This window comes from Amblyomma mixtum, chromosome 2 (genome assembly GCF_055824585.1).
Source record: "Amblyomma mixtum isolate Tamu chromosome 2, ASM5582458v1, whole genome shotgun sequence".
Classification (NCBI taxonomy): domain Eukaryota; kingdom Metazoa; phylum Arthropoda; class Arachnida; order Ixodida; family Ixodidae; genus Amblyomma; species Amblyomma mixtum.
Genome location: NC_143013.1, coordinates 197,010,821 through 197,023,925, shown reverse-complemented (window position 1 = coordinate 197,023,925; position 13,105 = coordinate 197,010,821).

The window sequence follows — 13,105 nt, the reverse complement described above, 5'->3', positions numbered from 1 at the left end:
TGGGCATCGTCGTCTGCTTCAGCTAACGCTGCTATCGGACTATAGACACCTTTAGCATACCGTGTACCGTGTTACCGTTACCGGTACCGGAGTAATGGGAACCCGTGCGCAGCCGATGCGCATGCACAAATTGCCTTGATGGCCCCAGGTGGCGCCAGATACCCGGCAGCAGTGCTAACGCCCGCATCGTCGGAACCAATCAGCGCGTACTCACTGCCGGAGGGCGGGCTCCCGGTACTCCGGTAACGGTAGCGGTAACACGGTACACGCTATGCTAAAGGTGTCTTATAAAAAATTATCGACGATTACGTTACTTCCTAATGCGAAATTTGAGCGCAGCAAATAAGCTGGTTCACCTTTTCGATAGATTGAGGCAAAGAAATCGAGCAACACATGTATGCGCTATCACAGATTTTTTTTTTTTATTTTTCACACGTATTCGCAATTTCGGCTCGGGCGGTGCACATATACAGATCCGCCGCCACCGATCTGGCTCTCTGATTGCCACCGCACAGGGGTTGCATTGGAGGAGGAGCGAAGAAAGGAATTAAGTTCGAGCCGGCGCTTTGACAACCGGAGACTCGCAGGAAGAGGGGGGAGGGGGGCGGCGTGTACACCCAGCGGCAAACGATGGGGGCAGAAGCGCGCGCAGCAAGCGGACAACACGATAAAGGGAGGAGGGAAGAGATAGCAGCGACTGACTGATGCCGCTGACGCCGATAGCGCTGGGGGGATGAAAGGGGGGCGGAGCTGGTTACGAGGCCGACGCCGACGACGACGCGAAACCCAGGAACGGACGGCAAAGAGCTGCGCTCTAAAAGAATCTAGTAACGTTGATCGCAGCAGCTGAAACAGACGCGCAACGATGATGCCACAGCGATTCATTGCCAGCAGCGAATGGCAGTTAGAAGCGGATCCCGGCGAAGAACGCGATGAGCTGTGTTTGATAACAGAGAAAGGACAGGAATGCACAAATAATGGTTAACGCGGAAGTGCGGCTAGCCTAGACATCGGGCGTAATCACGGCAGATGGCGCTGGAATGCAGTTTTGCGTTGCTCCGCCACGGGCTGGAGATCGCGCTAACTTTTGCTGCTAACAGTGCTTATAGCAGCTAGTGGGTATTGAATATTTGCCGCTTGGCGCGCAAGGGTCCAAGTGCGAAGGAATAAGGATGCGGATGAGCGAAGAAGGAGAGCGGTGTTTGCAGTTAGGGAGATTGGAGTAAAAAAATACAAAACGAAAGCTTCGCAGCAAGATCGCAGCTGACTCCCCCCCCTCCCCCCCCATTGTTTATCCGTGTTAGTCTTGCAAGAGAACAGCAGTTCCCAACTGGTAGCGAGATGCTGGAAAGTAATAAAAGAATATGTCTAATCCGGATCATGCGAGAGAAATGACTAGAAGAATAAGAACGGGGTGGAGCGCATATGGCAGGTTCTCTCAGATCATGAATAGCACTTTACCAATATCCCTCAAGAGAGGTCTACAACAGCTGTATCTTACCGGTACTCACCTATGGATCAGTAACGTGGAAGTTAACAAAGGGGTTTCAGCTTAAGTTAAGGACAACGCAGCGAGCTATGGAAAGAAAAATGTTAGGTGTAACGTTAATAGATCAGAAGCGGGCAGAGTGGGTGAGAGAGAAAACGCGGGTTAATGACATCCTAGTCGAGATCAAGAGGAAGAAGTAGGCTTGGGCAGCGCATCTAATGCGAAGGCAAAATAACCGCTGGTCCTTAAGGGTAACGGAGTGGATTCCAAGAGAAGGCAAGCGTAGCAGGGGCGGCTGAAAGTTAGGTGGGCGGATGAGATTAAGAAATTTGCAGGAATACGGTGGCCGCAACTGGCAAAGGACAGGATTATTTGGAGAGACATGGGAGAGGCCTTTGCCCTGCAGTGGTTTTGCTTGGGCTGATGATGATGAGGATGATGTTAGTATGCAACTTACGTGAGAGACATTTAGAAAGCCGCGCAGTACGCGCCGCTGGGTTCTTGCGAGTTCAGACTGCGGCTTTATGTCTGTTTACAGTGAACTCACGTTGAACTCACGGTTTCGCGCTGTGTCGAACTCGAGGCCTCGCTAGTTACGCGTCCTCTGCCATTAGAGGGTTATAAAATACCGTGATTCTGCTTCTGCGCCCCACCAGTGAGCACGCGCTGATTGGTCCCGACGTGGCAGGCTTGCGCGCTGCTGGCCGGTCACATGTCGCCGTCTTGCGCCCTTAAGGCGATCTGTACATGCGCATTGGTGCCCAGAGAGGCGGATCGTGGTAGCGGATCGCGGATGGCGCTATGCTATAACTTCTTTTGGAGTGACACCGTTGCGTAGTACGCAGATGCACCACCGGAGCAACTACTGGTGCTCTCTGTGGTTCACACCGCTATAATTTTCTTTTTTAAAGCGAAAGCTTTACTACTCGCACTTTCAGCCGTTGCCGTGGCGCGGCGGTGCCACCATTGACCTTTAGTTGACCTCTGTGTGACGTCATGTGTGACATCACGCCGAAGAGAAGGGCGACCGACTCGCGCCGTCGCAAGCCGCGGCGGTGCCACCACCGGCGCCTAACTCCTGCGGTCTCCGCTAGGAGCGCGATTGTGGCGTTACGCTGAAGAGATTAGGCTCGACTCACGTTGCTAGAAAGCAGTAGCTGTGCCAACCACCAGCGGCTTAACATTGCTTCGCGATCTCGCGCCGTTCGTGTGCGACGGCGGTGCACATGAACGGCGGCCTGACTGGACTGGATTGTACTGGACTGGATTCGATTGGATTAGAATAGATTAGATTAGATTACATTACATTGGATTGGATTGCATAAAAAAAGAATGGAAATCAAGCCGCCATAAAGAGCGTTTTATCGAAGTAATTTTATGTCGTTTACGCATAGGCCACACACACATCACCCATGACTTCTTATTAACAAAAAAAATACAAACCTGTGTGCGAAATGTGTGGTGAGGAGCTCAAAGTAAATCACATTTTAATTTCTTGTTGGCACCTCGAAGAACTTAGAAAAAAACTTTTTAGGGTATTTTACAATGAACACATTCCATTTCACCCCGAATTGCTTTTAGGCGAGCAAACACTTGTCGAGTTTTCACTTGTTTGTAAGTTTCTAAAGAAAGCCAATGTTTTAAATATATTATAATGTAACCTCTATACACTTAACATAACATCATCTAACCTTGTGTTTGGCGCATGATAGCCATAGTTGCTTATGCGCCATAAAACCCCATATAACTAATTAACCAAAAAACCTGCTTTCGTTCAATATTCTATGCTTAGCAATGCTAAACCGCCAGCAATTTTTTTCCGACGTTGAAAACAGGCGCACGTTAGAATCGAGCCAAATACGGTAACTTTCCATGTGTATACAGTCGCAGCCAAATTAATACGGAGCACAGCTTGGCGACCTAATTCCTGTCAGGCTTTACCTAGCGAAAATGCGGATGTACTGAATGCCATGTATAGCACAGGTTACTGGTGCGCTGGCCAGTAAAGAAAAGAAACGTGATACTTTTCCTGTGTAACTGGTGAGAAAAGTGCTGAGGCGATCTCGGCATTATTCTGGCCACGCCTGTTGAGCGAATACCGCTGTCCGAACGATCAAGGAGGTCCTCTTTCCCTACCGCGCTGATCGGTTCCACCTCACGGATGGAAGTCTTTAGCAGGCTCCCCACGGAGCTCGTTTCTGGCCGAATACTACCGTATAAAGTAGCCACAACTATCGACGAAGCTTGACGACACGTGCGTGCTAACGGCAGTGCTTGACTCTTCTATCGACAGATAGGTCCCGCCGAATAGGCGCACCGTCCCCGCGTCGGGATCCATCTTAGTTATGGCCGGAACAGCGGCTCCGAAAAGAGCATCAAACGTTCTCCCCATTTCGCCGAGAGGCGCGTTTGTTGCCCCGCCGTATCCCTACGGCGCTGCTGTTCTTCGCGCACAGAAACCGGGCAGGCGCTTGAACGCTGCCGTGAGTGAACGCTGCAGAACGGCGGTAGTCGCGGCTCTTGGGCGGCATAAAAGCATCCTCTTCGGGACTTACCCCTCGTCAGTGGCGCATGCAGTCGGTCAGGTTGGACTGCGCCTTAGGGCACCCCTAGAGACACCGCGTCAGCTTCCGCCGGCCACGTCTTCCTTCTATTTGTGCCCGTCTTGATCGTGATCGATGTCGGGAAGCCGCATCAGGCCTTTACAGAGTAGAGGCACGTGCGCGAGGGTTGTGTAAGCACGGCAGTAAATAATGTCCAAACGCCGCCTTCTCATCCATAACGTACAAACTTGGACGCTGACGAAAAGGCTGGAAAACAAATTGAGGACCCCTCATCGAGCTATGAAAGCTGAAGTGTGGAAGTAGTGCTAAGGGAAAGAGAGAATAGCTGGTCGGGGAACTAACGCAAGCTATCTATATACTGTTCGAAATGAAGGGGAAGAAATGGGCATGCGCAGGTCGTTTTATGCGAAGGCTAGATAACCGATGGTTGTCAAGTTTTAAGGAATCTATTCCTAGAGAAGGCAACCGTGCCAGGGGGCGGCAGAAAGATACGTGCGCGGATGAGAATAGGTAGTGGTCTTTGTAGTGCAGCGGATGTTGTTAGGCTTACGATGGTGGTGTGACTTACGTTTTCCAGATTCTCTCCGATTCATTATTTATGACAGGACACGCACAGATTTCGTGGCTCCAGATTTCCTAGCACATCGGTATGCTTGATAGTCCGCGCTTGAACCAAGCGTGGAACCCATGCAGTGTGTGAGAACCAACTGGCGCTAAAGGGTAAGCCAGAGGAAAGAGGGTTATAAATAATACTCGCGACTATTGGAAGGGTGGAGCCACTTCACATGTGTCAATTCGCCCAACACTATGGTCGCTTCTGGTGTTGCGCATCACTCACGTGGTGGTTAACCACCACATCGCGCTGAGAAGCAGGCTCAGCCTATCCCTTCCAACGAACGATCCGCACCTAGGATGCAAAATAAATTTTACTTAGAAAGTTGTTTCTCCTAGCCTTCTATGGCGAATATAGGCGTGGCCCGGCTAATGAACTCAATTGCAGCTCTTCGGGCTGCAGTTCAGTTCATTAGCGTAGAAGCTTGACATTAGGAATCAGCCACCGCAGTAGGAGACTGCCATCAACGCCTACAAGGCACAGTTTTGCTCCTCGAGAGCCACTGGCTACAGTGACAAATTGTGACTGTGCTCATTTCCTTTTTCAATCCCCTCATCCCTACTCCCCAGTGCAGGGTAGCCAACCGGAACACCCTTCTGGTGGTGGTGGTGGTGGAACTATGAAATATTTTGGGGAGGAGATACTGGTCCCGACGTATGTTGGCCAGTTAGTGGCATTACTCTTTGGGACCAGGGGAAGGGGTAGTGGGAATGGGGGGCAGGGGAAGGGAGGGGGAAGGTGGTCGCCGCCACGTCAGGTGAGGTCGTTGTCCTTGCGAAGGATCTTGAAGTCGCACCGCCGCCGCAACAACAGGTTGGGGGGGGGGGGGAGCCTCGGCGCACTGGGAGTGTGTTCAAGAACCGGGCTGGGGGAAGGAGCCTAGGCGCACTTGGAGTGTGTGCAAACGCCAGGCAGGGGAAGGTGGAAGAGCCACAATGCACTGGGGGTGTGTGGAAGCATCGGGCTTGGAGCAGTCGATCTTCTAGACCTCCATGTGGCTTTGGGGCGCCGAAAGTCTTGGCGGTTCCAGGTCCAAGGGGCTGCAGGTCCAGGGATCCGCAGGCCTAGAGGAGGGTGTCCAGGCCGGTCTCCTCGATGCAGGCCAGCAGGACACGGTAGGAGATCCCGACTTCATCCATTTCTCTAAATTCTGTGGAACAGATTTCTTAATGACAGCTTTTTTCATTTCATTTCATTTCATTTATTTACCTTAAAGGCCCCATTCGGGGTATTACATAAGGGGTGGGGTAATCAAAAATTGTTACATTTTTTCATGATGACATATGAAGTTCAATGTTGGCGTTGAAGAGTGATGGGCAGGTGATAGCAGCAGCGGAGTGGGAGAGGCCGTTCCAGTCTGACGCGGCTCGTGGAAAGAAGGAGGTGGAAAAGGTTACGGTACGGGCATGTGGACGAGTAACCTGAAGGGGGTGACTAGTGCGATGTGATATGCGCGGCGGAGGTGCGCAGATGTATGGTTCATGGCCGAGTGAGCTGTAATAAAATTTATGAAAAAGAGATAGGGTTGCGACGCGACGACGGCAAGAAAGACTTCGTAAGTTGGATAGTGATTTCAGGGATGACACACTGACTTTGTATGAATATTGGGAGTGAATGAAACGGGCGGCGCGATTTTGCGCGGCTTCAAGTGCATCGATTAGATATGCTTGATGGGGGCTCCAAATGGGGGATGCGTATTCCAGTTTTGGTCTTACCAATGATGTGTAAGCGAGTAATTTGACCTCTTTTGTTGCGTGGCGTAAATGGCGCTTCAGATATCCAAGGGTTCTGTTTGCAGATAAAATAACATTAGTAACATGTTCCCGCCAAGTTAAATCATGACACACAGTGATACCTAAGTATTTATATGAATGAATGTGCTCTACTGGATTGTTAGAAATTCTATAGGAAAAAGACTACGGATTAAGTCTCCGGTGAAACGAAATAAGCTTGCATTTGTTAGGGTTAAGTGTCATTAGCCAATCATCGCACCATTTTTCAATGCGGTTAAGATCATCCTGAAGGGCTTTTTGGTCGGAAGTGTTAGTTATTGAGTGGTAGATAACGCAGTCCTCGGCAAATAAACGGATATTGCATGATAGATGTTCTGGCAAGTCATTTATGTATATTAAGAAGAAAAGAGGACCTAGGACCGAGCCCTGAGGTACGCCTGAGGTTACGGGGGCAGAAGGAGATGACTGGTTGCTAAAAGCAACTGACTGAAAGCGACACGTTAGAAATGCTTCAATCCATTTTAAGATGTTAGGATGCAAGTTCAGCTGCGAAAGTTTTAGCATCAAACGTCGATGGGAAACTTTGTCGAATGCTTTAGCAAAGTCAAAAAATTGCGTCAGTCTGGATATTCAAGTCGAGGTTCGCATGCAGATCGTGAAGAGTGCTAATTGTGTGTTACAGGAATAGTTTTTGCGAAATCCATGTTGTGCAGGATGAAAGAATTTGTTACCATCCAGGAACTGCATGATTTCAGAGTAGATGATATGCTCCATGATTTTACACGGTACACTTGTGAGCGAGATAGGACGATAATTTAATGGTGAATTTTTGTTACCGGATTTGTAGACTGGAACGACCTTTCCCTTCTTCCAATCATCAGGTATGGTGCCTGTGGAGAGTGACTGAACAAACAGTAACAATAAATATTCGGCAGAAATGCACTTTGTGTTCTTTAAAAGTTTAGAATTTATTTCGTCAATGCCTGCTGCAGATGAAAGTTTAATTTTATCTATTAAGAACATTATTCCATTAGCAGAAACATTGGTTACAGGCATGGTGTGCGGAATGGTTGTAGGCAGAATAGGTAAGGGCGCATCAGGCTCGCTTGTGAAGACAGAGGAAAAAGCAACTGAAAATATATTAGCACATTCAGTATCGCTTAATGGCTCCCCTGAATCTTTATTCAGGGTAACTGAATGCGTATTACTAGGGTTTATAATTTGCCAGAACTTTTTTGTGTTACTTTTTAGGATTCTCGACAAGTCGTCGTGATAAAAGTGTTGCTTAGCGTTTTTGACAGCTGATAAATACGAGCTCTCGGCGGCATAATATTTGTCCCATGAGCAGGTGCTGTGATTGGCTTTAGCTGCGCGGAATAGGCGTTTCTTTTTATTTTCGAGTTTTTTCAGTGACTTCGTGAACCAAGGCTGGTTTCGAGTGTCATGAAAAGTAGTCTTCGGGATGTATTTATCTGCCAGAGAGTTAAGCTTTCGTTTAAATATCGACCAGTTTTCCTGGATAGATCTGCTTTGAAATGTTGCGTTAAAAGATGGAAAGAAGGCGTGCAGCTCGCTATTTATTGCTTGATAGTTGCCTTTATCGTAAAGCCGGATTGTCTTTCCCGGACTGTGGCGAGGAATTGGTTTGAAATTAAAGACTGTGTGGATGACTTTATGGTCACTAATTTCCCGCAAATAACTCATGGAGGAGAAACTTTCAGGATGGCTTGTTAATACTAAATATTGCCGCAACGCATTACTGGCGCCGCCTAGTAGTCGCGCTCAGGAGGCTGGCGCGCGCTCTTCTTCGCTTGAGAGCTCGCTCACTAGTCGGTCAGCCGGCCGGGCCGTTTCCGCTGGCGCTTGGACGTTGTGGCAAATATAAACCTGCCTACCTGCTTCTGTGACATTTTGGTGGAGCTTGCTGGGTACATCCCATGTCCGAAGAGCTTTTGGGTGCCTCCGAAGCCCCGCTACACACTGTGGACGCACCTGTGCACAAGGCCAGCCGCCGCTTGAGAGGCTTAGCTCCCGAGTGTGGTCCCCTTCTTTCCTTACCGCGAACCATGACGACTACAGAGGCAAGCCAGCCCGTTCACCTCCCAGTGAGTGCCCAACCGCTGTTCTTCCATGCTCCGCGTATGCCCACGCCGTTCCATGGCGACAAATTTGAGGATGTTGAGGACTGGTTGACCAACTACGACCGGGTCGCTGCGTTTAATGCGTGGGACGAGGAGCGAAAGTTGCGGAACATTTATTTTTCACTTGAAGACGCCGGCAAGATGTGGTTCGAAAACCACGAGACTACCATCACCACCTGGCAAGATTGCCGGCAAAAGCTGCTCAGCACATTCGGCAACGACGCAAGAAAAGAGATGGCTGAACTGGCTCTACAGTCCCGAGCGCAGCGGCCCAATGAGAGCGTCGCCATGTTCGTAGAAGAAATGACTCGGCTCTTCAACCGCGCGGATCCGTCCATGCCGGAGGCAAAGAAGGTGCGCCATCTTATGCGTGGCGTTAAAGAACATATCTTCGTCGGCCTTGTACGTGACCCTCCATGTACTGTGGCTGATTTTAAGAAGGAGGCGACAAGTATGGAGCGTGCCCTACAACAGCGATTCGTACAATTTGATCGTTCTGCGAACATCACTGCTGTGGACTTCCGCTCGCCGATGAACGGCAACGAGAGTGGCGCCCTTCGCGAGCTTGTCCGAAGCATCGTACATGAAGAACTGCAAAAGCTGCCCTTTCTCGAGCAACACCCGCGTGTTGGAGGCATCTCGGATGTTATACGTGAAGAGCTCCGGCAAGCAGTGCCATCAATGCCATCCCCCCAGCCGCCGCCTGCGCCGCACGTCATCCTACAGCGACGCGTTGCGTACCCCTGCGCCAGCACCGCCGGCACCCTACAGGCCCGCTCCTCTCGTCCGTCCTGCACCCCGACATCCTGCTCCGGCTGATGCGCCCGACACTCGACCGCCCGTTCGCAAAGCACACGTGTGGCGTACGCCGAACAATCTACCTCTGTGATTCCACTGCGGCGAAGCCGGACACGTACTGCGCCACTGTCCATACCGTCAGATGGGCTTGCGCGGATTCTCACCGGATGCCCCTCGGCCGCGTTATGGTGAACGACCCACCTGCGTCCCCACCGCGACGCCAGTCCAGGTCGCCATCGCCGCGACAGTTTTCCCCCAACCGGCGTACTTCCTTCAGGAAATCCCCAAGTCCGCGCCGGGAAAACTGAGGACGGCGACTCTCGGAGGTAGACCCGCCGTCGATGAGCGCTACGACCAACATCCTCCATTCGCCGATTCGATCAAACATTCCGACCTCCGACCCCCCGCACCGACCAGCAGTCCGACCACTTTCCGACGATCGCCGCAGTTTTCCTCCGACGCCCCCAATCGACGCACCGAACGACCAACGAGTCCGGCGACCTCCCGACGATCACAGAAGCTTACCTTCGACGCCGCAATTCGACGCACTGAACGACCCGTCAGTCCGACGATCCGTGATACGGCGCACTTCGTCGACGGTGAGCTTCTTTCCGCTGAGATACCGATCGTCGTTGACAACCACCATACGACTGCCCTTGTAGATACCGGCACCGATTTTTCCGTTATGAGTGGTGGCCTTGCTACAATCCTACGAAAAGTCCTGACCCCTTGGCACGGCGCGCCGATAAGGACAGCCGGAGGGCATGTGCTGACGCCGCTAGGAGTGTGCTCCGCCCGAGTCGAGATTCGCCACGTAACTTTCTCCTGTTGCTTTGCTGTGCTGGCGGAGTGCTCCAAGGACCTGATCCTCGGTCTTGATTTTCGTCGAGAAAACGGCGCAATCATCGATATCCGTGACCTCATGGTGACTTTTTCGACCCAGCGCGCAGTTTCCGACGAGCACACAACAGACAGGCCATTTTTCCGGGTATGCGATGATCACGTCACACTACCTCCACGCACCAGCATGTTTGTTACAGTGCACTGCGACAACCCTCCCGCCCTTCAAGGCCTCGCGGAAATGAATGTGAATTTATTGTTGAGCCTACAAGTCTGCGTCGCTCGTGGGGTCATTTCCTTGAGTCATAAGCTAACTGAACTTCTTTTAACGAACTTTAGCGCCGAATACCGCCATTTACCGCAAGGGGCAGCCATCGCCTACTTTGATGAAGTCGGCGAGCCCTCAGCCCACTGCGCCCTACCGTTGCTCAACAAGAACCCTCCCGAGAGCACTGGCCATACAGTGCGAACTGACGTGAATCCTGCTTTGCCTTTTGACCGGAAACGCCGCCTTCAAGCAATTCTTGACTCTTACCATGACTGCTTTGCCGTCACGTCCAAGGGGGGACAGACGTCAGTAGCAAAGCATCGCATTATAGTTGACCCCACCGAAAGCCCTATCCGCCAACACCCCTACCGAGTGTCGACTAAGGAACGCGAGGCTATTCGGGCGCAAGTTGATGAAATGCTTCGCGATGATGTGATCCAACCGTCCACAAGCCCATGGGCCTCGCCTGTTGTGCTGGTCGCTAAAAAGGATGGAACACTCAGATTCTGCGTCGACTACAGGAGGCTCAACAAAATTACTAAAAAAGACGTCTACCCACTGCCTCGAATCGACGACTCGTTCGACCGACTCCGCCATGCCCGATACTTTTCATCGCTCGATCTACGCAGTGGCTATTGGCAGATCGAAGTCGATGAACGTGATCGTGAAAAGACGGCGTTCATTACTCCTGACGGCCTCTACGAATTTAAGGTGCTTCCCTTTGGTTTGTGCTCCGCCCCCGCGACCTTCCAAAGAATGATGGACACTGTCCTAGCCGGCCTCAAATGGCAGACGTGCCTCGTCTACCTTGACGACGTCGTCATTTTCTCTGCGACTTACGACGAGCATCTGAAGCGCTTGACGGCCGTTCTAAATGCCATCCGCGCGGCCGGCCTCTCACTAAAACCGGAAAAATGCCACTTTGCATTCCAACAGCTGAAGTTTCTGGGCCATGTCGTCAGCGCTGAGGGTATTAGCCCTGATCCAGAGAAGACGGCTGCCGTAGCTGCTTTCCCGACTCCTACTGATAAAAGTTCTGTTCGACGGTTTTTGGGCCTCTGTGCATATTACAGACGCTTTGTCCATGACTTCTCCCGGATAGCCGAACCACTGACTCGTCTAACAAAGGACGACCAACCTTTCATCTGGGCCGACGAGCAGCAAAGGGCTTTCGAGGAGCTTCGCCCACGCCTTCAAACAACGCCCATACTTGGCCACTTCGACGAGGAGGCGGATACAGCATTGCATACCGACGCCAGCAACGTTGGCCTCGGAGCAGTTCTCGTTCAGTGGCAAGATGGTGCTGAGCGGGTCATTGCTTACGCCAGTCGCACCCTCTCTCGCGCCGAAGCGAATTATTCTACTACCGAAAAGGAGTGCCTTGCAATTGTCTGGGCGGTGACAAAATTTCGGCCGTATTTGTATGGTCGGCCGTTTAGAGTGGTCAGTGATCACCACTCTCTCTGCTGGCTAGCAAACCTTAAATATCCTTCTGGCCGCTTAGCCCGCTGGAGTCTCCGCTTGCAGGAGTTTGACGTCACTATTGTGTACAAGTCCGGCAAGGAACACAGTGACGCTGACTCTCTATCCCGAGCGCCTATCCCGTGTTCTTCACTTGAAACAGATGACTCCGTTTTTCTCGGCGCTCTCACGACGCCTGATCTCGCTCAACAACAGCAAGATGACACCGAACTGCGGCCCCTCATCGATTACCTCGAGGGAACCGCCTCATCGCCACCTCGCCTTTTTACGCGTGGCCTGTCGTCGTTCTGCTTGCGGTACGGCGTCATTTACAAGAAAAACTACGCTTCCACAGGCATTCAGTACCTGCTGGTGGTCCCAACGCCGCTCCGTCCCGACGTTTTGCAGGCATGCCACGACGAGCTTTCTGCCGGCCATCTCGGTTTCTCACGGACCTTGGCTCGCGTACGACAAAAGTACTATTGGCCCAAGCTTGCTGCTATTGTCCAGCGCTATGTTAAGACGTGCCGTGATTGCCAGCGTCGGAAGACGCCGCCTGTCAAGCCGGCCGGTCTGCTGCAGCCTATTGGTCCTCCTCGAGTACCCTTTCACCAACTCGGTATGGACTTGCTCGGGCCGTTTCCTACGTCATCATTGGGCAACCGCTACATTATAGTCGCCATTGATTACCTCACCCGCTATTGTGAAACCAAAGCTCTTCCCAGCGGCACTTCTACTGATATTGCGAACTTTTTCATCTTTAACCTAGTCCTTCGTCATGGTGCCCCTGCGGTCGTTTTAACTGACAGAGGCACTGCATTTACTTCAGCTCTAAGCCAGGAAGTTATGCGGCTCAGTGGCACTTGTCATCGCAGAACAACAGCTTACCATCCTCAGACGAATGGCCTTACTGAGCGACTCAATAAGACCATCGCCGATATGCTTTCAATGTACGTCGACGAAGACCATAAGAACTGGGACCAGGTACTACCGTATGCAACATTTGCGTATAATACCGCAGTCCAGGAAACGACCCGCTCCACCCCGTTTAGTTTGGTGTACGGTCGCGAAGCCGTTACCATGCTGGATGCAATGTTACTGCCCGATGTCGCCCTCCCATCAGTTGCCGGCGCTGACCAATTCGTCCAGCACGCTGAGGCCGCCCGTAAGCTAGCTCGAATGAGACTCCGGACGCAGC